This window comes from Microcebus murinus, chromosome X, assembly GCF_040939455.1.
Source record: "Microcebus murinus isolate Inina chromosome X, M.murinus_Inina_mat1.0, whole genome shotgun sequence".
Lineage (NCBI taxonomy): Eukaryota > Metazoa > Chordata > Mammalia > Primates > Cheirogaleidae > Microcebus > Microcebus murinus.
This window is the reverse complement of record NC_134136.1, coordinates 7,676,905-7,699,650: the sequence shown is the minus strand read 5'-3', so window position 1 is coordinate 7,699,650 and position 22,746 is coordinate 7,676,905.

Below are 22,746 nucleotides of genomic sequence, written 5' to 3'. Positions count from 1 at the left end.
TCTTTAATATGGATCAGAAATGGAAATTTGCCCTCCTAAACACAGGCGTACCCTGAAAGGTCTCTGGTTTCCCAGACCTGGAAAATTTCCCTGAAAAGGGATATCCTAAATGCAATGATGACCCTTATGGTACTCTACACTTCAAAAGTCCTCTTTACATCCATTGTCCTATTACATCCTTATGAAAAACTTACAAGGCAGGCAGGGCTCCAGGAAACGAATAAAAATATAGGTTCTTTTACCATTCTCCCCTCCCTGGCTAAACCAGAACAAAAGGCCTACCTGGACAGAAGGTCAGTGCAAAGAGTTTCAGAAACACAGAGGTGGTTGAGGTCACTTCTAAGTGAACGGAATGACATCTGAACTGGATCTTAAAGGATGGGAACATTTGGACCTGTGGAGATGACAAGGGATGGAATGAATAGAAGGTATCACAGCCAAAGTAACAAATGAGGAATGCATATGTCATATTTGGCAAACTGTTTGCTGGAGTGCAAGATACATGAAGATGAACGGTAGAAAACAAGGCTAGAGAGATACGCTGGGACCAGATCATGGAAGGTCTTAAATGTCATATTTAAAAGTTCAAATTGTTTTCAGTAGGCAGTATGGTTTTTAAAAGGAAAAATAAGTCAGAGAGATTCTTTGCATTATTTGGGTTCTGTTACCCTCTCATCATATGACCTTGAGCTCAAGTTTTCTCATCTGTAAAATGGGTATAAGTGTACCTACTCCAGAGTATTATTGTGGGGATTAAATGAGATAATGCATGTCAAACACTTAGGACAGTGTGTGGCACATAATAGGTGGTATATAAATACTACCTGTTATTATTATTATTATCATCATAACAATTCATCTCTATCAGCAGGCTCTGTTTCCTCAACTGTAAAATGTGGAAGTTGGATTATCCCAATTTAATTTCTAAAGAAAGTCCTTTGACATCTTCAACATTATTTATCATCACCATCTTCTTGCTCTATCCTGTACTATTCAAAAACCTCATCTCTGAGCTTATTAGAATTTTGTCTTTTTATAAAGAGAAAGAGGTTAGAAAAAGTGATCACCAGGCCTTAAATATTTTATCACATAGTCAAATTACAAGTCTTTTTTTCCCATTTTTTATTTCTATATATTCATGGGATAAAAGTGCAATTTTATTACAATAATATATTGCATTGTGGTGAAGTCAGGGCCTTCAGTACATATATGACTGAAGCAACACACATTGTACCCACCAAGCAAACTCCCATCATACACCCCCTCCCACCAACCCACCCCTATAAATCTCCATTGTCCATCATTCTACACTCTGCTTCTATATGTACACATTATTTAGCTCCCAATTATAACTGAGAATATGTGGTATTTGTCTTTCTGAGTTGTTCCAGTTAAGATAATGGCCTCTAGTTCCATCCACATTGCTGCAAAAAACATGATTGCATTCTTTTTTACAGCTGAATAGTATTCCATTGTATGTATATACCACATTTTCTTTCTTTTTTTTTTTTTGGTTAGTATATTAAGGAATTAAATTTATGTTTAATATAAAACATTTATGCATGTTTCTTTATCCAATTCTCCCTTGATGGACACTTGGGTTGATTCCATGTCTTTGCTATTATAAATAGTGCTGCAATAAACATAGGAGTGCAGGTATCTTTTTAATATATTGATTTCTTTTTCTTTGTATAGATACCCAGAAATGGGATTGCTGGGTCATATGGTAGTTCTATATTTAGTCCTTTGAGAAATCTCCATATTGTTTTCCATAGAGATTACGCTAATTTACATTCCCACTAACAGTGTATATGAGGTCCCTTTTCTCTGCATCCTCTCCAACATCTGTTAGTTTTTGGTCTTTTTAATAATAGCCATTCTGATTGGTGAAAGATGATATCTCATTTTGGTTTTAATTTGCATTTCTCTGATGATTAGTGATGTTGAACATTGTTTCATATGCTTTTGGCCATTTGTTTGTCTTCCTTTAAAAAATGTCTATTCATGTTGTCAGCCCACTTTCTAATGGGGTTAATTATCTTTATTGAGTTGTTTGAGGTCCTTGTAAATTTTGCGTATTAGTCTCCTGTTGGATGCATAGTTTGCAAATATTTCCTCCCATTCTGCAGGTTGTCTGTTCACTGTGTTATTTCTTTTTCTGTGAAGATTCTTCATAGTTTAATTAAGTCCCATTTGTTTATTTTAGTTTTTGTTGCTGGTACTTTGAGGTGTTAGTCATAAATTATTTGCCTTAGGCCAATGTCCAGAAGAGTTTTCCCTAGGTTTTCTTCTAGGATTTTTATAGTTTTAAGTTTTACATTCAAGTCTTTAATCCATTTTGAATTGATTTTCGTATGGTGAGAGATAGGGGTCCAGTTTCATTCTTCTACATATGGCAATCCAGTTTTCCCAGCATCAATTATTGAAGAGTGTTCTTTCCCCAGTGCATGTTTTATTCTGGTTTGTCAAAGATCAGTTGACTGTAAATATGTAGTTTTGTTTCTGTGTTCTCTATTCTTTTTCATTGATCGATAGGTCAATTTTTATACCAGTAACATGCTGTTTGGGTTACTATAGCCTTATAGTTTAATAGAAGTCAGACAATATGATGCCTCCAACTTCGTTCCTTTTGCTGAAGATTGCTTTGGCTATTTGGGCTCCTTTTTGGTTCCATATGAAATTTAGAATTGTTTTTTCTAATTCTGTGAAAAATGGTGTTGGAATTTTGCTGGGATTGCGTTGAACCTGCAAATTGCTTTAGGCAGTGCAATCATTTTAACAATATTCGTGAGCAGGGGATGTTTTTTCGTTTGTTTGTGTCATCTACAATTTCCTTCATCAGTGTTTTATAGTTTTCCTTGTAGAGATCTTTCATATCCTTGGTTAAATACCTTCCTAGGTATTTTGTTTTATTTTTTGTAGCTATTATATCAAGATTGCCCTCTTCATTTGGTTCTCAATTACATCATTCTTGGTGTGTAGAAATGCTACTGATTTCTGTGTATTGATTTTGTGTCTTGAAACTTTACTGAATTCATTTAGCAAATCTAAGATTTGTTTGTAGAATCTTTAGGGTTTTCTAGCCATAAGATCATATCACTAGCAAAAAGTGATAGTTTGACCTCCTCTTTCTCAATTTTGATGACTTTTATTTTTTTCTCTTACCTGATTGTTCTGATTAGGACTTCCAGTACTATGTTGGATAGAAGTGGTGAAAGTGGGCATCCTTATACTATTCCAGTTCTTGAGAGAAATTCTACCAACTTTTACCCATTCAGTATGATGTTGGCTGTGGATTTGCTGTATATGACCTTTCTCATTTTGAAGTATGTTCCTTCAATGACTAGTTTGTTGAGGATTTTTATCATGATGGATGTTGAATTTTATTGAATCCTTTGTCTATGTGTATTGAGATTATGATATGGTTTCTGTCCTTATATCTGTTTAGGTGATGTATCACATTTATTGATTTGTGTATGTTGAACAAACCTTGCATCCCTACAACCCATTTGATCATACATTTTTTGATGTGCTGTTGGATATGATTTGCTAGTATTTTCTTGAGGATTTTATTATCTGTGTTCATCATGGATAATACTATTCTGTGGGTTTCTTTCTTTGCTGTGTCCTTATCTGGTTTTGGTATCAGAGTGATACTGGCCTTGTAGAAGAATGAGTTGGGACAATTGTCTCTTCCTTGATTTTTTTGGAACAGTTTCAGGGGGATTGGTATTAGTTCTTTGTATGTTTGGTGCAATTTGGCTATGAATCCATCTGGTCCTGGGGGGTTTCTGTTGGGAAAATTTTATTACTGATTCAATCTCACTACATATTACATGTCTGTTTCTGTTTCTTCCTGGTTCAATCTCAGGAGGTTGTATGTTCCTAGGAAAACATCCATTGCCTCTAGGTTTTTTGGTTTGTGATCACATAGTTTGTTAAAATAGTCCCTGGTGATCTTTTGTATTTCTTTGCTATCACTAGTAATGTCTCTTTTTTCATTTCTGATTCTGTTTATTTGGATCTTATCTCTTCATTTCTTGGTTAATCTAGCTAGTGATTTATCAATTCTTTTTATCTTTTCAAAGAAGTGACTTTTTGTTTTGTTGATCCTTTGTATAGTTTTTGGCTTCTATTTCATTATTTCTGCTCTAATCTTTGTTACTTCCTTTCTTCTGCTAACTTTGGGTTTGGTTTGTACTTATTTATCTCATTCCCTGAGGTGTGACATTAGGTTGTTAATTTGTGATCTTTCTGTTCTTTTTTTTTTTTTAACCATCCATGGAACTCTGCTTGATATATACTTTTTAAATGTAGACATTTAATGCTATAAATGTCCCTCCTAGCATTACTTTTGCTGTATCCCATAGGTTTTGGTATGTTGTGTTTTTATTTTTATTTTCATTTGTTTAAAAAAATTTTTCAATTGCTGTCTTATTTTTTCTGTTGACACAGTGATTGTTTAGGAGCATGTTGCTTAATTTCCATAGTTTCTGAGTTTCTTTTTGTATTTGATTTCTAGCTTTATACCACTGTGGTCTGAGAAGATAGTTGATAAGATTTTGATTTTTAAAAACATTAGTTAAGACTTATTTTGTGGCCTAATGTGTGGTCTATCTTGGAGGATGTTCCATGAGCTGGTAAAAAAATGTGTATTCTGTAGTTGTTGGGTAGAATGTATGTCTGTATGTCTGTTAAGTCCATTTGGCCTAAAGTTTAATTTAAGTCCAATGTTTCTTTGTTGATTAGCTGTCTCAATGATCTGTCTAGTGCTCTGAGTGACATGTTAAAGTCTCCCATTGTTATTGTATTGTTCTCTCTTTCTTTAGGTCTAGTAATGTTCGTTTTGTGAATCTGGGAGCTCTAATGTTGGGTGCATATATGTTTAAAATTGTTATATTCTCTTGTTGAAATGATTCCTTTAACATTATATAATTCTTTTTATTACTGTTTTTTATTTAAAGTCTGTTTTATCTGATATAAGTGCAGCTATTCCTGCTCACCTTTGCTTTCTGTTTTCATGAAATATCTTTTTCCACCCCTTTACTTTCAGTCTATATGTCTTTATGGGTAAGGTGTATTTATTGTAAATAGCATATGTTGGATCATGTTTTTTAAATATTACGGGGATACAAATGTTTTTGGTTACATGTATTGATTTTGTTGTGCTTGAGCCAGCATTATAACTGTGCCCATTACCCAGATAGTGTTCATGGTATCTGTTAGGTAGGGTTTTGCCCACCCTCACCTTCCTCTGCCTCCCTGCTTGATTATTGCTGAGTTTACTTCCTTCTGTGCACATGAGTGCTCATCAGTTAGTTCCAATTTAGTAGCAAGTACATGAGGTCTTTGCTTTTCCATTCTTTAGATATTTCACTTAGGATAATGATCTCCAGTTCATCCAAATTATTGCAAAAGGCATTAAGTCATGCTTCTTCATGGCTAAGTAGTATTCCATGATATACATATGCCACATTTTCTTAATGTACCCATGGATTAATGGACATTTGGGTTGATTCCATATCTTTGCAATTTAGAATTGTGCTGCAGCAAACACTAAAGTGCAAGTGTCTTTTTGATAAAATGACTTCTTTTCCTTTGGGTAAATACCCAGTAGTGGGATTGCTGGATCAAATAGTAGGTCTACTTTTAGTTCTTTGAGATATCTCCATACTGTTTTCCATAGAGGTTGTACTAATTTGCAGTCCCACTAAGAGTGTATAAGCATGCCTTTCTCTCTGCATCCAGGCCAGCATCTGTTGTTTTTGGAATTTTTCATAAAAGCCATTCTGACTAGGGTAAAGTGATATCATGTTGTGATTTTAATTTGCATATCTTTGATTTGACTTTCAGCTTTACAGTTATTGGTGTTTAGGAACGCTACTGATTTGTGTACATTGATTTTGTAACCTGAGACTTTGCTGAATTTATTTATCAATTCCAGGAGTCTCTTGGTGGAGAGTTTGGGGTTTTCTAAATATGAGATCATATAGTCAGTAAAAAGCGACAGTTTGACCTCCTCTTTGCAGATTTGAATGCCCTTTACTTCCTTCTCTTGCCTGATTGGTCTGGCTAGAACTTCCAGTACTATGTTGAATAGAAGTAGTGATAGTGGGTACCCTTGTCTTATTCCAGTTCTTACTGGGAATGCTTTCAACTTTTCCCCATTCAGTATAATGTTGGTTGTGGTTTTGTCATATATGGATGGCTATTATAATAATCAGATATATTCCTTCTATGCCTAATTTTTGAGGGTTTTTTATCATGAAAGTGTGCTATATTTTGTTGAATGCTTTCTCTGCATCTATTGAAATGATTACTGGTCTTTATTTTTGCTTCTGTTTATGTCATGAATCACATTTATTAGTTTACATATGTTAAACCATTCTTGCATTCCTGGGATGAAACCCACTTCATCATGGTGGATTATTTTTTTGATGTGCTGCTGCATTTGGGTTCCTAGTATTTTATTGAGGATTTTTGCATCTATATTCATAAGGGATATTGGTGTGTAGTTTTCTTTTTTTGTTGTATCTTTTCCTGGCTTTGGTATCAAGGTGATACTGGCTTTATACAATGAGTTGTGGAGGATCCTTTCCTTCTAAATATTATGGAATAATTTCTGCACTGTGGATATCAGCTCTCATTTGTAGGTCTGGTAAAATTTGGCTGTATATTCACCTGGTCTAGGGCTTTTTTGTTGTTATCGGAAGAATTCTTTATTACTTCTTCAATGCCAGTTCACTGGTGGCAGCTGCGTTTGGGCTTGTGAGAGTAAAAAGGCTCCCCAACAGCTCGGGAGCCTAATGACTGTCCGAGATATAAGGGAGGGAGAAATAAACCGCTCCACCTACCCTTTTTGCTGGACTTCAAGCCTGTCAGGAGTTGACCTCTGCTGATATCTTGCTTCTTCTTCTTTTGCTCTGCAACTCCTCATAGAATCTATTGTAGATTCTGGTACTTTACCCTTGGAATTATACCTGATCTTATTTGTTTGTTTGTTTTTTCTTTTTCATCTAAAACTTTTTTTTTTCTTTCTGAGATGATCTGGCAGCTGGTGTCTCTGGGCCACCATCTTCTCCTTCCAGCCTTAAGTCTGGATCATGTTTTCTTATTCATGTTGCCTGTCTATATTTTTAAGTGGAGCATTTAACCCATATATGTTCCAGGTTAATATTGACATATCAGGCTTTATTCTTTTCACATTATCAATTATTTTCTTGTTTTTAATCAATTCGTTGTTTCTTTCTTTTTCTCTGTCTCTTTGTCTTTGTGATTTGGTAAACTTGGGTGATATTGCCATTTAATTCCTTTCTCTTGCTCCTTTGTGTGATTTGTTTATAAGGCCTGCAAGTTATGTTTTCCTTTGTTATTGTCATGGTGGTGAATATTGACCTTTTATTCTACCCCCTTTGAGCATTTCCTGTATGGCTGGTTGAGGGGTGATGAATTCCCTGAATGTTTGCTTGTATATTTCAGCTTTGTTTAGGAAGCTTTTTATTGGAGCTTGGCTGATGAGAGGTGTGTGAGCAGTTTGTGCTTCCCACAGCTGTGACCTCTGCTAATCTCATCAACAGTGGTATGACCCTGCTATCAGAGGCCCATTGCACATCTTCCCCTCTCCTACCTGAGCATTCTTCCATAGCAGGAGAGCACCCCAGCCCTCACTATCATAGCCAGCACCTGAACCCAGGGAGGAATGAGAGCAAGTTTGCCATCTAAGTCTCTTTATGGTCCCCCCAGGACTCAAGCATGCCATCCAGGGACCTGGGAACTTGGGATTACCTAACCTAGTCTACCACCACTGGCACCTGAACACTCTCCCAAGTGTCTGAGGTCCAACCAACCCAAATTGCCAACAATATCACTGTAGGCACCTACCTGCATGGGTTAATAGACAGCTTACCTCTTCCTCTGTACACTGAGCAGCAGAGTTCCCAGCAGAGGAGACTAGGTGAACTGCAAAGATATCTGTTGTGAGATTAGGGAATAGGTTCCCAATGACAAGGAGCCAGCATAGCAATACCTCAATATGATAAAAGAGGCTTGTTTGACACCCCCTAGGATCACACTAGCTCTCCAGCAGTGGACTCTAACACAAAGGAAATTTTTGAAATGTCAGATATGGAGTTCAAAATATGGACCAAAAATAAGCTCAGTGGAATTGATGGGAAAGTTGAAAACCAACACAAAGAAACCAATAAAATAATTCAAGAAATGAATGAAAATTCATCAAAGACATAGATTTTTTTATTTTACAAAAAATATAACAGAGATTCTGGAAATGAATGAATCATTTAGGAAATTTCAAAATACAGTGAAAAGTTTTAACAACAGACTAATCCAAGCAAAAGAAAAAATTTCAGAACTCAGGGACAAGGCTTTTGGATAAACCCAGTCAAAAATAAAGAAAAAAGAATCAAGAGAAATGAACAAAATTTCCAAGAAATATGGTATTATGTAAAATGCCCGAGGATGAGAATCATGGGTATCCTTCAGGAAACAGAAGAAAATGCAAAAAACATGGAAAACTATTTGAGGGAATAATTGATGAAAACTTCCCTTGTCTTGCTAGAGATTTAGACATCCAGATACAGAAAGGACAAGTGAACTCCTAGAAGATTCATTACTTATAGGGCATCACCAAGGCCCATAGTCATTAATCTAGCCAAAGTCAAAGTGAAGGAGAAAATCCCACAAGCTGTGCAACAAAAGCATCAAGTATCTTACAAAGGAAAACCCATCAGATTAACAGAAGACTTCTCAACAGAAGCCTTATAAATCAGAAGGGATTAGGGTCCCATCTTGAGTCTTCTTAAACAGAATAACTGTCAACCAAAAATTTTATATCTTGCAAAACTAAGTTTCACAACTGAATTAGAAATAAAATCTTTCCCAGAAAAGCAAACACTAAAGAAATTTGTCACCACTAGACCTGCCCTATAAAAAATGCTCAGAAGTGCTATAAACACTCAAAAGATTGGTCAATACTCACCAGTGTAAAAACATTCAAAAGTTAAAACTCATAGCTCTTATAAAACAGAAACATGAGGGAGAATATAAAGCAACTAGGTCAAGTCAATATGATGACTGGAATAATATCTCACTTATCAATGTTAACATTGCCCCACTTAAAAGATATAGTTTGAGAAAATAGATAAAGAAACACAGCATAAATATCTGCTATCTCCAAGAAACCAATTTACTATGTAAACAGTCACATAGACTCTTAAGTCTATGTGGTGGAAAAAAATATTCCATTAAAATGGAAACCAAAAGTGTGCAGGAGTGGCTTTTCTATATCAGATAAAACAGACTTCAAGTCAACAACAGTGAGAAAACACAAAGGTGGTCATTATATAATGATAAAGAGATCAATTCAAGAAGAATATATAATAATCCTAAATATATATGCACATAACACTGGAGCTCCCAGATTCATAAAACAAATACTACTAGACAAAAAAATGAAATAAACAACAATATAATTATATTAGAGGACTTCAACACTCCACTGACAGAACAGACAGATCACCAAGGCAGAAAATTAACAAAGAAACACTGGACCTAAAGCAGACTCCAGAACAAATGGACCTAGCACACATTTACAGAACATTCTAACCCCAAACTGCAGAATATACATTCTTCTCAGATACACTTGGATCATTTTCCAAGGTAGAACATATCTTAGGCCACAAAACGAGTTTCAGCAAATTTTGTCAGCACCATGTTCTAATCAACTGAGCTAACCAGCCACCCTCAGATAATTTTAAAAAGTGAAAATCATACCATGTATCTCCTCAGACTACAGTGGAATAAAACTAGAAATCAATCCCAAGAGGAACTCTCAAAACTGTACAAATACATGGAGATTAAACAGCCCACTGCAGAATGATCCTTGGGTCAATGACAAAATCAAGATGGAAATAAAAAATTCTTTGAATCGAGTGACACTAGCTGCCTAAATCTATAGGATACAGAAAAAGTAGTGCTAAGAGGAAAATCCATACCACTAAATGCCTAAAACAAAAAGACAGAAAGATGACAAATTAGCAACATAATATTTCACCTCACAGAGCTAGAAAAACATGAACAAACCAAACCCAAAGTTGGCAGAAGACAAGAAATAACAAAGATCAGAGCCAAACTAAATAAAATTGAAACAAAAAAATACAAAGGATCAATGAAATGAAAAGATGGTTCTTTGAAAAGATAAACAAAATTGACAGACTACTAGCTAGATTAACCAAGAGAAGAAGAAAGAGTATTCAAAGAAGCTCAATCAGAAGTGAAAAAGAAAACATTACAAGATACCAAGAAATAAAAAGATCATCTTAAACTACTGCAAACACCTCAATGCACACAAATTAGAAAATCTAGAGGAAATGGATAAATTTTTAGAAACACACAACTTCCTAAGCTTGAATTAGGAAGAAATAGAAATCCTGAACAGACTAATAATGACAAGTGGGATTGAATTAATAATAAAAAATATACCAACCAAAGAAAGCCATGACCAACCAGATTCATAGCTGAATTCTACCAAAAATACAAAGAAGAACTGGCACTTATCCTACTGAAACTGTTCCATAATATCAAGAAGGAAGGAATGCTCCCTAATTCATTCTTTGAAGCCAGTATCACCCTGACACCAAAACCAGGAAAGGGCACAACAACAAAAAAAGAAACTATAGACCAATATCCCTCACAAAGATAGATGCAAAAATCCTCAACAAAATACTAGCAATCTGAATCCAACAGTACATGAAAAAGATAATTCACCAAGATCAAGTGGGTTTTAACCCAGGGATGTAAGGATAGTTTGACATGTCCATGGAAAAGAACCTAAACTCTGTAAAATAATTTAAAGAGGTTTATTCTGAGCTGAATATGTCAAGCATGGCCCAGAGAGCCAGGCCCAAGAAGCCTTGAGCAAGCGGTCCTGCTGTGGTTGGGTTATAATTTGGTTTTATACATTTTAGGGAGACAGAAATTACAAATAAAGGCATAAATCAGTACATAGAATGGGTACATTGGTTTGTTCTGAAAAGGCAGGACTTCTTGAAGCAGTGGGCTTATGTGTTATAAGTGGGTTAAAAGATTCTTTGATTTGTAATTGGTTAAAGAAATGAAGCTTTCTCTAAAGGTTTAGTATGTTTGAAGTTAATGTAAGGAAGTCTTTAATCATAGACCAGCCACCAGACATATACCAAGACTCAAGTTATCTGCTAAGTAAATTGATGACCTACAAGTGTAGTTTAACCTTTGTCACCCAGTTAGTGTGAATGGTACCCATTAGGTGTGAATTTACCCATCCCTCTTGCTTGCCACCTACTTGTTTGCACATATGGAAGTAAAACTCAAGGGAAATCAAGTAGGTGGCAAGCAAGAGAGATGGGTAAATTCACACCTAATGGGTACAATTCACACTAACTGGGTGAAGGTCACACTTATAACTTTGACTCAAACTGTGTACAAAATTAAATTATGTAACTAAAACATGTGTACCCCTATAAAATTCTGAAATTTAAAAAATAATAAAATTTATATAATGTTTTCAAAGTTACTTGAAATGAAATAAATTAAATGCTTACCTGCCTAAAAAAAATCTTTAAAAAAGAACTCAATACCATTTACTATAGCTGCAAAAAATAAATGAAATACCTAGGTATATGCTTAACCAAGGAGGTGAAAGACCTCTACAAGGAGAATTATAAAACACTGATGAAAGAAATTGTTGTCTCTCTTCCCTCTTAAGAATAATAATAATTCATAAGTTCGATTGCTTAGATAGCGCCAGACATCCTGAAGGCTTTGTTCATTCTTTTTTATTCATTTTTCCTTATTTTTGTCTGACTGGATTATTTCAAAGTTCTATCTTCAAGTTCTGAGATCCCTTCTTCTACTTGGTCTAGTCTATTATTGAAGCTTCCTAATGTATTTTGTATTTCCTTTAATGAGTTTTTCAGTTCTAGACTTTCCATTTTGTTTTTTCTAAGCTATCTATCTCCTTGGTAAATTTCTCATTCATATCCTGAATTGAATTTCTAATTTCTTTGTAGTGATTTTCAGATTTCTCTCATCTCATTGAGCTCCTTTAAAATCAGTATTTCGAATTCTTTATCTGACATTTTGCAGAGTTGTTTTTGATTGGGATCTATTGTTGGGCAATTGCTGTGAGTCCTTTGGTGGTATCATACTTCCTTGCTTTTATATGATTCCTTTGTCTTTCCACTGACATCTGTGCCTCTGATATGGTAGTCACTTCTTCCAATTTTTTGAAATTGCTTTTGTAGGAGTGATTTTTTCCTGAAGATGTATATATATTGTTGTTTGAGTAGGACACTTTGGCTTTTGTTTTGAGTGCCCACAGTAGCGTGATCTTTATATGATTTTTTCAGCAGTACACAGAGTCAATGATATCTCTGATTTCCTCAGTGGCTTAGGGTATGGTTATTAGTGAAGGTTGTGGTGAAGTTTTGCTGGGGACTTGGAAGCTAGCTAAGCCAGTCTTCAGGCCCTAGCAGTGGTAATAGTGGAGAGTGTGATCCACTCACATCTCAGTCTCAACAGCAACTGGTAGGAGGGTGATGGGGACCTTCCCAGGGTTGCATGGGACACCCCAGTCTCCTCCTCCCTCCTCAGAGCAGTGCAAAAGCAGCAGCTGTGTCTGTGGATCCCCGATATCTAGGCTGTTAGAATGGTGCCCAGAAACCCCTAGCCAAAATTGTAAAAGCCAAAATTGTTTTGAAGTGTGAAGCCCTGGGGATTTCCTTCTTACTGTTTCCCCACATTGAGGAGCTTCTCCTGGCTTTCAGTCAGTCCCCAGCCAGGCAAGCTGCTTTGAACCCTCTTCCTTACTTACTTTTGGTGCTTCCTGTCATTTCTATCATGAGCGAATCCTAGCATTCTCTCCTAGATGATCTGTTCAACATGTGAGTATCTACTTACTATTCTGGTTCGTCTTCATGGAGGAGGCACATGCTACCTGTGTCATCTTGATTATATCTACTCAAACTACGACTCTTTAGCTGAGAATGTGCAAACTTCCTTTAGGATAATCACAATCCCAATTTATTAAAGAATATGATTAGTGTGTATAAGAAACCTAATAATATTTGCAAACTATACCTCTCATAAGAGGTTAATATCTAAAATGTGTAAGGAACACAAACAACCCCATAGTGAAAAAAACAACCCAATTTAAAAATAAGCAAAGGACCTGAATAGACATTTCTCTGAAGAAGACATACAAATGGCCAAATATATTTAAAAATGTTCAATATCACTAATTATCAAGGAAATGCAAATTAAAACCACAATGAGCTATTACCTTATACCTGTTAGGATGGCTATTGTCAAAAAAACAAAAGATAACAAGTGTTGGTAAAGACGTGGAGAAAATAAAACCCTTGTATACTGTTGGTGGGAATGTGAATTAATTTAGCCATTATGGAAAACAGTACAAAGGTTCCTCAAAAACTTAAAAATAGAACTACCATACAATCCAGCAACCCCACTCCTGGGATTATATCCAAAGGAAAAGAAATCAGTATGTCAAAGACGTGTCTCCACTCCCACATTGATTGCACCATTATTCACAATAGGCAAGATATGAAATCAACCTAAGTGTCCATAGATGGATGAATGGATAAAGACAATATGTTATACATATATACAATGGAATATTATTCAGCCTCAAAAATGAAGGAAATCCTGCCATTTGTGACAATATGTATGAACCTGGAGGTTCATTATGCTAAGTAAAATAAACCTGGCATAGAAAGACACATACTCCATGATCTCATTTATAGGTGGAATCTAAAAGAGTTGAACTCATAGAAGCAGAGAGTAGAATAGTAGTTGCCAGGGGTTGGAGGTGAGTGGAGAATGGGGAGATGTTATTCAAATGGTGCAAAGTTTCAATTTAACAGGATGAATCTGTTCTGGACATCTAATGTACAACATGGTAAATATAGTTCATAATAATGTATTGTATACTTGATAATTGCTAAGAACATAGATCGTAAATGTTTTCATCACACACAGAAAAGGATAACTGTGGGGATGATGTATAAGTTAGCTTTATTGTGGTAATCATCTCACAATGTATACATATATCAAAATATTATGTTGGATACCATAAATATAATTGGTGTGAAAACTCAATGACTATTAGAGACCCTGGGCTAGAGAAGACCAGCTTGCTCTCAGAAACAAAACAACCCCTCAACCCACATGAACTTACACACTTGTATGGATTATAAAGCATTTTCAAATTTCAGCCTCACACCAGCTCTGTGAGATTAATGTTACTATTCTCATTTTTGAAGATGAGGTAATGAAGGCATAGAGAGGGAAATGTCTCTCCTAAGATCACATAGCTGCTTAGTGGTAGAACCAGTACTCAAACCCAGGTTTCCAATATTGTCCTTTACCACCACAAATCACTACCTCCATTATGTCATTCAGAGAACTAGACACCTGTCAGTCTGCCCAATTTAATTCAAAGAGGCAAACTAAGCCTGCCAGAGAAATGGCAACTCATTCGGCTTTCTGTAAAAATACCAGTAACAATATGTAACAGAACTTTCTGGGAAACCAGTTGAAACCATTACAAAAACGAAGAGAGAATATGAGAACTTTCTGAGTTCCAATTTGCATGAAAACTGAAGATGGACCTAAGCTGTTTTCATTGAGATCAAGTAGATAATAGAAAGATTCTGCATCCTCAGTTAAGATATATGGATTAATATTTTAAATTCCTAAAGGAAATTTGGTATATTAGGAAATAATGTTTCAAAACATTAGAAGAAATTGACCACACTTTGTGCTAATATATTTGCACTCAGCACATTGGACCTTGCGTTCTCTTATCTCACAGTTTACTGCAGCATAGGCTCCTTGAGAACAGAAAGGGCATCTTCCTCATTTGGGGCACCTGTGGTGGGAGTTTGCCTTGGACTTTGTACATAATAGGCACTAGATAAATAACTACTTGTTTCGTGAATCAATCAGAGCTTTTATTGATTACAACTTAAACCAGTGATTCTTATGCTGTTTCCCATTTTTGTTAAGTGAAATGGAAAGGCCATCTTTCCCCCTCCCATACTGAAAAATCAATCATAAAAATTAAGTTTGTAAATCTAAGTGGACAACTAAAATCTCTAGCAACCCTCATTGGATTACAATGTGATCTTCAAAAGTCTCTGTCCTTTTGTGATTCTATATAAGAACAATAAACAGAGATATATGGAAAAGTTTTAAAAATGAAGATGTTTTTAATTGAAAAAGCTACATGGTGAAAAACTCAAGCAGCTCCAGATGTTAATGATCATTTGTAGTCTAAACCCTAATAATAATAATTATTATTGATCACGTTATTTGAAAGAGTTATCTCACTTGTTCCTTATTACAACCCATTTTATAGCTGGTAAAACAGCTTCAGTTAATTTAAGGAGCTTGTCTAGGATCCTGAGGACTCTGAACCCCCAAGACTGACTAATATCAGAACCAGTGACCTTGACTACCTATGTTATATTCCTCTCAAAGTTTTTCTTGCAGTTTTCTACATGTGAGAAAGCCACCATGTGAGAAAATTGGCCCTAAAAGAAATCATGTAATAAGGAATGATCTTTAAAGAAAAATGTGTCCCGATTATATTGAAAGCGATTATAACTTTAAATTATATATAGTCCAAAAATCCTTGATTAATTTTTCTTTTAAAAACCATAGTTTTTGGTTTTAAAAGAATATTTACTAGAAGCACTTAGTTTCTTATCTGATGCTCATTTTTCCAATGCAAGGTACCCTTCATAGTTTTTTATTTGTATTGAGAATTATTATTAACACTTTATCACAAAATGACCGGTTTTTCCTCCTTTAACTCTGTCATTTTAAAAGGGTCCCTAAAACCTTGAGTATGTGCCTTTAAATTTGTTATTCGGTCCCAATTCTTCTTATTATGGAAGCCATCTCTGGTTTTGTAGTGAAAGACATTGGTAATATGATTTGATTAACAAATGCGCTTTGTGGTAAGGCAGATTTTATTTAAAGTCAATATATTTAAATCACAGGTTAGGAAGACTTGATTTCATAGAACCATAAAATATTGGCATGGAAAGGGAAATAAGAAGTCATTGAGACCAGCCCTCTGACTCATGAATCAGATTATTAACTACAACATCCTTGACATTTTTTCCTGGAAAAGTGCTTTCTTGTTGTTTGCTATGGCCTTATTGCAGGTTCTTCAACTCAGCAGTAGATGTAGGCTTCATTTTAGAAGGTACACACTAATACACTTTAGAGCAATGACTCATTTTTTCTACTACTTTCAGATTAATTTTGCATCCACACAAAGAAGCTAAATAATAATTTTTTTTATTTGCCAAAGCTAGATGAAGTACATTCTTGCAAGGTCATTGGGAAGCAAATCATCTACTATTCAGTAGGTTAATTAATCTCGAATATTGTTTATTTTTTTGCCAGACTGTATTTAAAAAAGAGATTTATCAGGGAAATGCAAATCAAAACCACAGTGAGATATCACCTAACTCCAGTGACAACAACAGATGCTGGTGTGGATGCAGGGAGAAAGGAGCACTTACACACCATTGGTGGGACAGTTAACTAGTACAATCTCTATGGAAAGGAGTATGGAGATACTTCAAAGAACTATAAGTAGACCCACCATTTGACCTGGCAGTCCCACTACTGGGTATTTACCCAAAGGAAAAAAAGATATTAATAGACACTTGCACTCGAATGTTTATAGCAGCAAAATCAACAATTGCAAAGATGTGAAATGAACCCAAGTGTCCATCAATACTTGAGTGGATTAATAAAATGTGGTATATATATACCATGGGGTACTACTCAGACATAAAAAAAATAAAAAACACCAAACGGTGAACTAATACCTTTTGTAACAACCTGGATGGAACCGGAGACCATTCTTCCAAGTGAAGTATCACAAGAATGAAGAAAGAAACACCACATATACTCAATACTAAATTGGAACTAATTGATCAACACTCATGTGCACATATGGAAGTAAAATTCAAGGGAAATCAAGCAGGTGGGAGGGGGCGGAAGGGATGGATAAATTCACTCCTAACAGGTACAATGCACACTATCTGGCTAATGGGCACACTTATAACTTTGACTCAAATTATACAAAAGCAAATCATGCAGCCTAAATGTTTGTAGCTCCGTAATATTCTGAAATTTAAAAAAAGGAGATTTAAGGTGTTTTATGTTAACAAAACCAACCAACTTTTTCTGGAGATTATTTCCTTTGCTAAAACATATATAATTATTTTAACAAGACATAAATATGAATACTCAAATTGTTTACTTAGTGATAGGTATATGTGTAGCAACTATAATTTTAAATGAAAATCAAGTCCCTTTTCATCCCCAAAATATTTTATGTAAAGAATTCAGGCCGGGCGCGGTGGCTCACGCCTGTAATCCTAGCTCTCTGGGAGGCCGAGGCGGGCGGATCCTTTGAGTTCAGGAGTTCGAAACCAACCTGAGCAAGAGCGAGACCCTGTCTCTACTATAAATAGAAACAAATTAATTGGCCAACTAATATATATACAAAAAAATTAGCCGGGCGTGGTGGTGCATGCCTGTAGTCCCAGCTACTCGGGAGGCTGAGGCAGAAGGATCGCTTGAGCCCAGGAGTTTGAGGTTGCTGTGAGCTAGGCTGACGCCACGGCACTCACTCTAGCCTGGGCAACAAAGTGAGACTCTGTCTCAAAAAAAAAAAAAAAAAAAAAGAATTCAGTTGTCATCTTCAACATCCTATTTGTTTGGACACTTAAGGAGAAAGGCTAATATTCCTTTCAATATATTTTAAAGTTCTCTCAATTAAAAATGAATTTGACTAATGGGAGAAAATATTCGTTTTCTATCTGTATAAGAAGCTTTCTGGTACTAAAACCAAGATCCATCAGTGTGGACACCTGAATCCAGGTATTTATGAGATTTCTATTCATTTGCCAATGTGACTTTGCTGAAAGCCTCAATAGCAAGACTATATTGTTGAAAGATTGATCATTGATAAATATTTCCTGAATGCCCACTTTGTACCAAGTGCTGTGCTAGGGACTAGGGATATAAAGATGATTCCAACCCAGACCCAGTCCCTAATCTTACATTTAGTCAGAGAGCCAGAGATACAAAAAAAAAAAAAAAGATTACCACAATACAATGTACACAATGTAGAGGACAAATTGACTACCTCTGCCTTAGGAAGACAGGGAAGTCTTCACAAAGAAACTAACTTGTGAGTTGGACTGACGGATAAATAGAAGTTCACCAAGCATAGAGAGTGGGAAGGGCAAAGGAGAATAAAAAGAAGCAAAGAGAATAAAATGTGGAAAGGCATAGGGGTATGACTGAGTATGGCATATTAGGGAAATTTTAAGGTTAGTATTATTGGAGGGTACACGTGTGGGAATTAAGTGGTAGGAGATGAGGCTGAATGAATGGATTAGAAGATGCTTTTCCTATAGGTATTGGAATGTCATTAATGGTTTTTCCGCAAGGGAATAATAAGATCAATTTTGCATTTTTTAAAAGATCACACCAGCTATGATATGGAAAATTAAATAGTGTCAACAAGACTGAAAGTAGAGAAATTGGTGTGACTCTACAATAGTCCAGAATGAGGGTTTGACTTAGAGCAGTGGCAGTAGGAACAAAAAAAAGGAGGGAGTATATTCAAGAGAGATTTATGAGGTAGAGTAAACTTGGATGAGGAAGATGACAGAGGCGAGTGTGACTCTGAGATTTCCAGGGAGCAGGGTGGAACTGTACAGAAGGTAACAAGTTCAGTTTGAAGTTCCTGAACCCCCAAGACTGACTAATATCAGAACCTACCTACCTAAAGCTAGGTAGATAGGGCATGTTGGCATATTTATTTAGTTCAGAAATATATTCTAGGCCGGGCGCGGTGGCTCACGCCTGTGGTCCTAGCACTCTGTGAGGCTGAGGCAGGAGGATTGCTTGAGCTCAGGAGTCTGAGATCAGCCTGTGCAAAAGCGAAACCCCATCTCTACAAAAAGTAGAAAAATTAGCCAAGTGTGGTGGTGCACACTTGTAGTCCCAGCTTCTTGGGAGGCTGAGGCAGGAAGATTGCTTGAACCCAGAAGTTTGAGGCTGCAGTAAGTTATGATGACACCTCTGAACTCTAGCCAGGGCAACAGAGCAAGACCTTGTCTCAATAAAAGAAAGAAAGAAAAGAAAAGAAATATATTCTAAATAGGGTATGGCAAGGTGCTTGTGGACATTTACGTCAGATTCTGTCTTTCAGTTTTGGCTAGGACTGTTGAAAAATTTCTCATAGAAAGACAGAGCCACATGCTCCAATACAAAGGTACTTTGTAAGCCTCTGCAACCTGTTGATCTGCTGAAAAAAACTTTTCTAAGCTGTTTTACTCTAGGTAATTAGAGTAAACAGAGTAATCATTTTTATTCCATGTGAGTTTCAGGATGCATTCAATGCACATACATTAGTTCCTGGGTGCTTATTGGATAAGTACCTACTTTCTAGGGCAGGCCCTGTGTTAAATGTTAGGGATAGAAAGATAAGTAAGTTTTAGTCCCTGAGCATTTTGTGCAGCATCAAATGCTCAGGGACTACTGAGAATTATGCAGAGACCTTTCTGGGATTCCTTTAAACATTAAAGTCATCTACCTTTTCTCCTGGACTTTAACTCTGATTTAGTAAGTAAGTTTTGAAAAGGAAAGATCATTGTTTTTCTAACTTACGGTTATGCCAAGATAAAATTTTTACACATAGTAACTTCAGCTTCATAAGCCATTGCTTTGCAATTTCACCAAAAGAAATGGATTATTGGTTTGGATTTAGAAATGTTTGTGTTATACAGATTTTGCCTTCATCCTGGAAGAACAAAATTCTACTTATAATAGCCAAAATACCAAGGTCATTAGGTCACTTAATATCATCACACTGATTACATTAATATTTTTCTTCTGTTTCTGCTTTTCTTATTTTTCCTTTCTGTATGAGAAATGGGAGATCTGAAAGCAAAGAGGTCTTCAAGAAGGTGTCTGCTGAGTGACTTCAGTTGTTGTGTTTGCTTTTATAGCAAGTAGTGTCTCTTTTTCTTTTTTTTTTGAAAAAAAATGATATTTATTTTCTTATATTTCTTGGATTTTTAAATTTTATCTCAATTAATACATAAAAAGCATTTGACAAAATTCAACACTCTTTCATGATATAAACACTCAGAATAGGAGGGGATTTCTTCAACAATGATAAAGGCCACATATGAAAAACCCACAGCTAACATCATAATAATGATAAAAGTCTGAAAGCTTTCCCCCTAAGATCAGGAACATGACAAACATGCCCATTTTCATCACTTCTATTGAACATCGTAATGAAAGTTCTAACCAGAGCAATTAGGCAAGAAAAAGAATTAAAAAGCATCCAAATTGGATGAAAAAAGTATCTCTATTCACAGATGATATGATCTTATAACCAAGAAACCCTAAAGAATCCACATACACAAAAACTATTAGAGCTAATAGACAAATTGAGCAAAAGATACAATATCAGCAAACAAAAGCAACTGATATTTTTATATGCTAGCAATGAACAGTCCAAAAATGAAATTAAGAAAACAATTCCATTTATAATAGCATCAAAAATAATAAAACACTTAGGAACAAATTTAACAAAAGAAGTGTAAAACTTATATTCTGAAAACTACAAAATATTATTATAAAAATGAAAGAAGACTTATAGAAATGAAAACCTATCCCATGTTCATAGATTAAGAGATTAAATATTGCTAAGATGCCAATACTCCCCAAATTGATTTGTAACTTCCTATCAAAATCCCAGCTGAATTCTTTACATAAATTGACAAACTGATCCTAAAATTCATATGGAAATTCAATAGATCAAGAATATTGAAAACATTCTTCAAAAAGAAAAAAGTTAGAAGATTCACACTTCCCAATTTCAAAAGTTACTACAAAGGTACATGATCAAGGCAGTATGATACGGCTTAAAGATACAAATATAAATCAATGGAATATAACTGACAGTCCAGGAAAAAACCTCATACATTTATGTTCACATTTGCTTTTCTACAAGAGTATCAAGACAATACAATAGAAGAAAGAATAATGTTCTCAACACATGGTACTAGGACAACTGGATATCCATCTGCAAAAGAATTATGTTAGATATCTACCTCACAGCATATAAAAACATTAAATCAAAATTGATCATAGGTCTAACAAGAGCAATCAGGCAAGAGAAAGAAATAAAGGGTATCCAAATTGGAAAAGAGTCAAATTATCTCTGTCTGCTGATGATATAATCTTATACCTAGAAAACCCTAAGGATTCCTCCAAAAAAACTCCTAGGTTTAATAAATGAATTCAGCAAAGTCTCAGGTTATAAAATCAATGGTGTTTCTATACACCAATAATGACCAAGCTGAGAACCAAATCAAGAATGCAATCCCATTTACAATAGCTGCAAAAACAAATAAAAAGTAAAATACCTAGGAATATATTTAACCAAGAATGTGAAAGATCTCTACAATAAGAACTACAAATCACTGATAAAAGAAATGATAAATGACACAAACAAATGGAAAACTATCCCATGCTCATGGATCGGAAGAACCAATATTGTTAAAATGACCATACTGCCCAAAGCAATCTACATATTTAATGTACTTCCTATGAAAATACCAACGTCATTTTTCATAGAATTAGAAAAAAGAGACTGGACACAAAGGCTGATGCCTATAATCCTAGTACTTTGGAAGGCTGAAGTGGGAGGATTGCTTGAGGCCAGGAGTTTGAGCTTGCACTGAGCTATGATGATGCCACTGCACTCTAGCCCAGGTGACAGAGTGAGACCCTGTCTCAAAAAATAAAGACATAAATTCTAAAATTCATATGAAACCAAAAAAGAGCCCAAATAGCCAAACAATCCTAAGGAAAAAGAACAAAATTAGAAGTGTCACATTAATGGACTTCAAATTATACCACAAGACAAGGCTATAGTAATCAAAACAGCATGGCACTGTCATAAAAGTGGACACATAGATCAATGGAACATAATAGAGAACGCAGAAATAAAACCACATACCTACACCAACTGATCTTTGACAAAGCAGAAAGAATATACACTGGGGAAATGACACACTATTCAATAAATGGCACTGGGAAAACTGGATAGCCATATGCAGAAGAATGAAACTGGATCCTCTCACTATATACAAAAATTAACTCAAGATGGATTAAAGACTTAAATGTAAGACCTGAAACTATAAAAATACTAGAAGAAAACCTGAGAAAAACTTTTCTGGACATTGGCCTATGCAAAGAACTTATGACTAACACCCCAAAAGGAAATGGGACAAGAACAAACATAGGCAAATGGGACTTAAATAAACTAGAAAGTTTCTGCACAGCAAGAGAAATAATCAAAAGAGTAAATAGACAACCTACAGAATGGGAAAAAATATTCTCAAACTGTGTATCCAGAATCTGCAAGGAACTCAAACAACTCAGCAAGAAAAAAACAAACAACCCCATTTAAAAGTGGGCAAATGACATGAACAGATATTTTCAAAAGAAGATTTACAAATGGCCAACAAACATATGAAAAATGCTCGACATCACTAATCATAAGAGAAATGCAAATTAAAACCACAATGAGATACCATCTTATTCCAATTAGAGTGG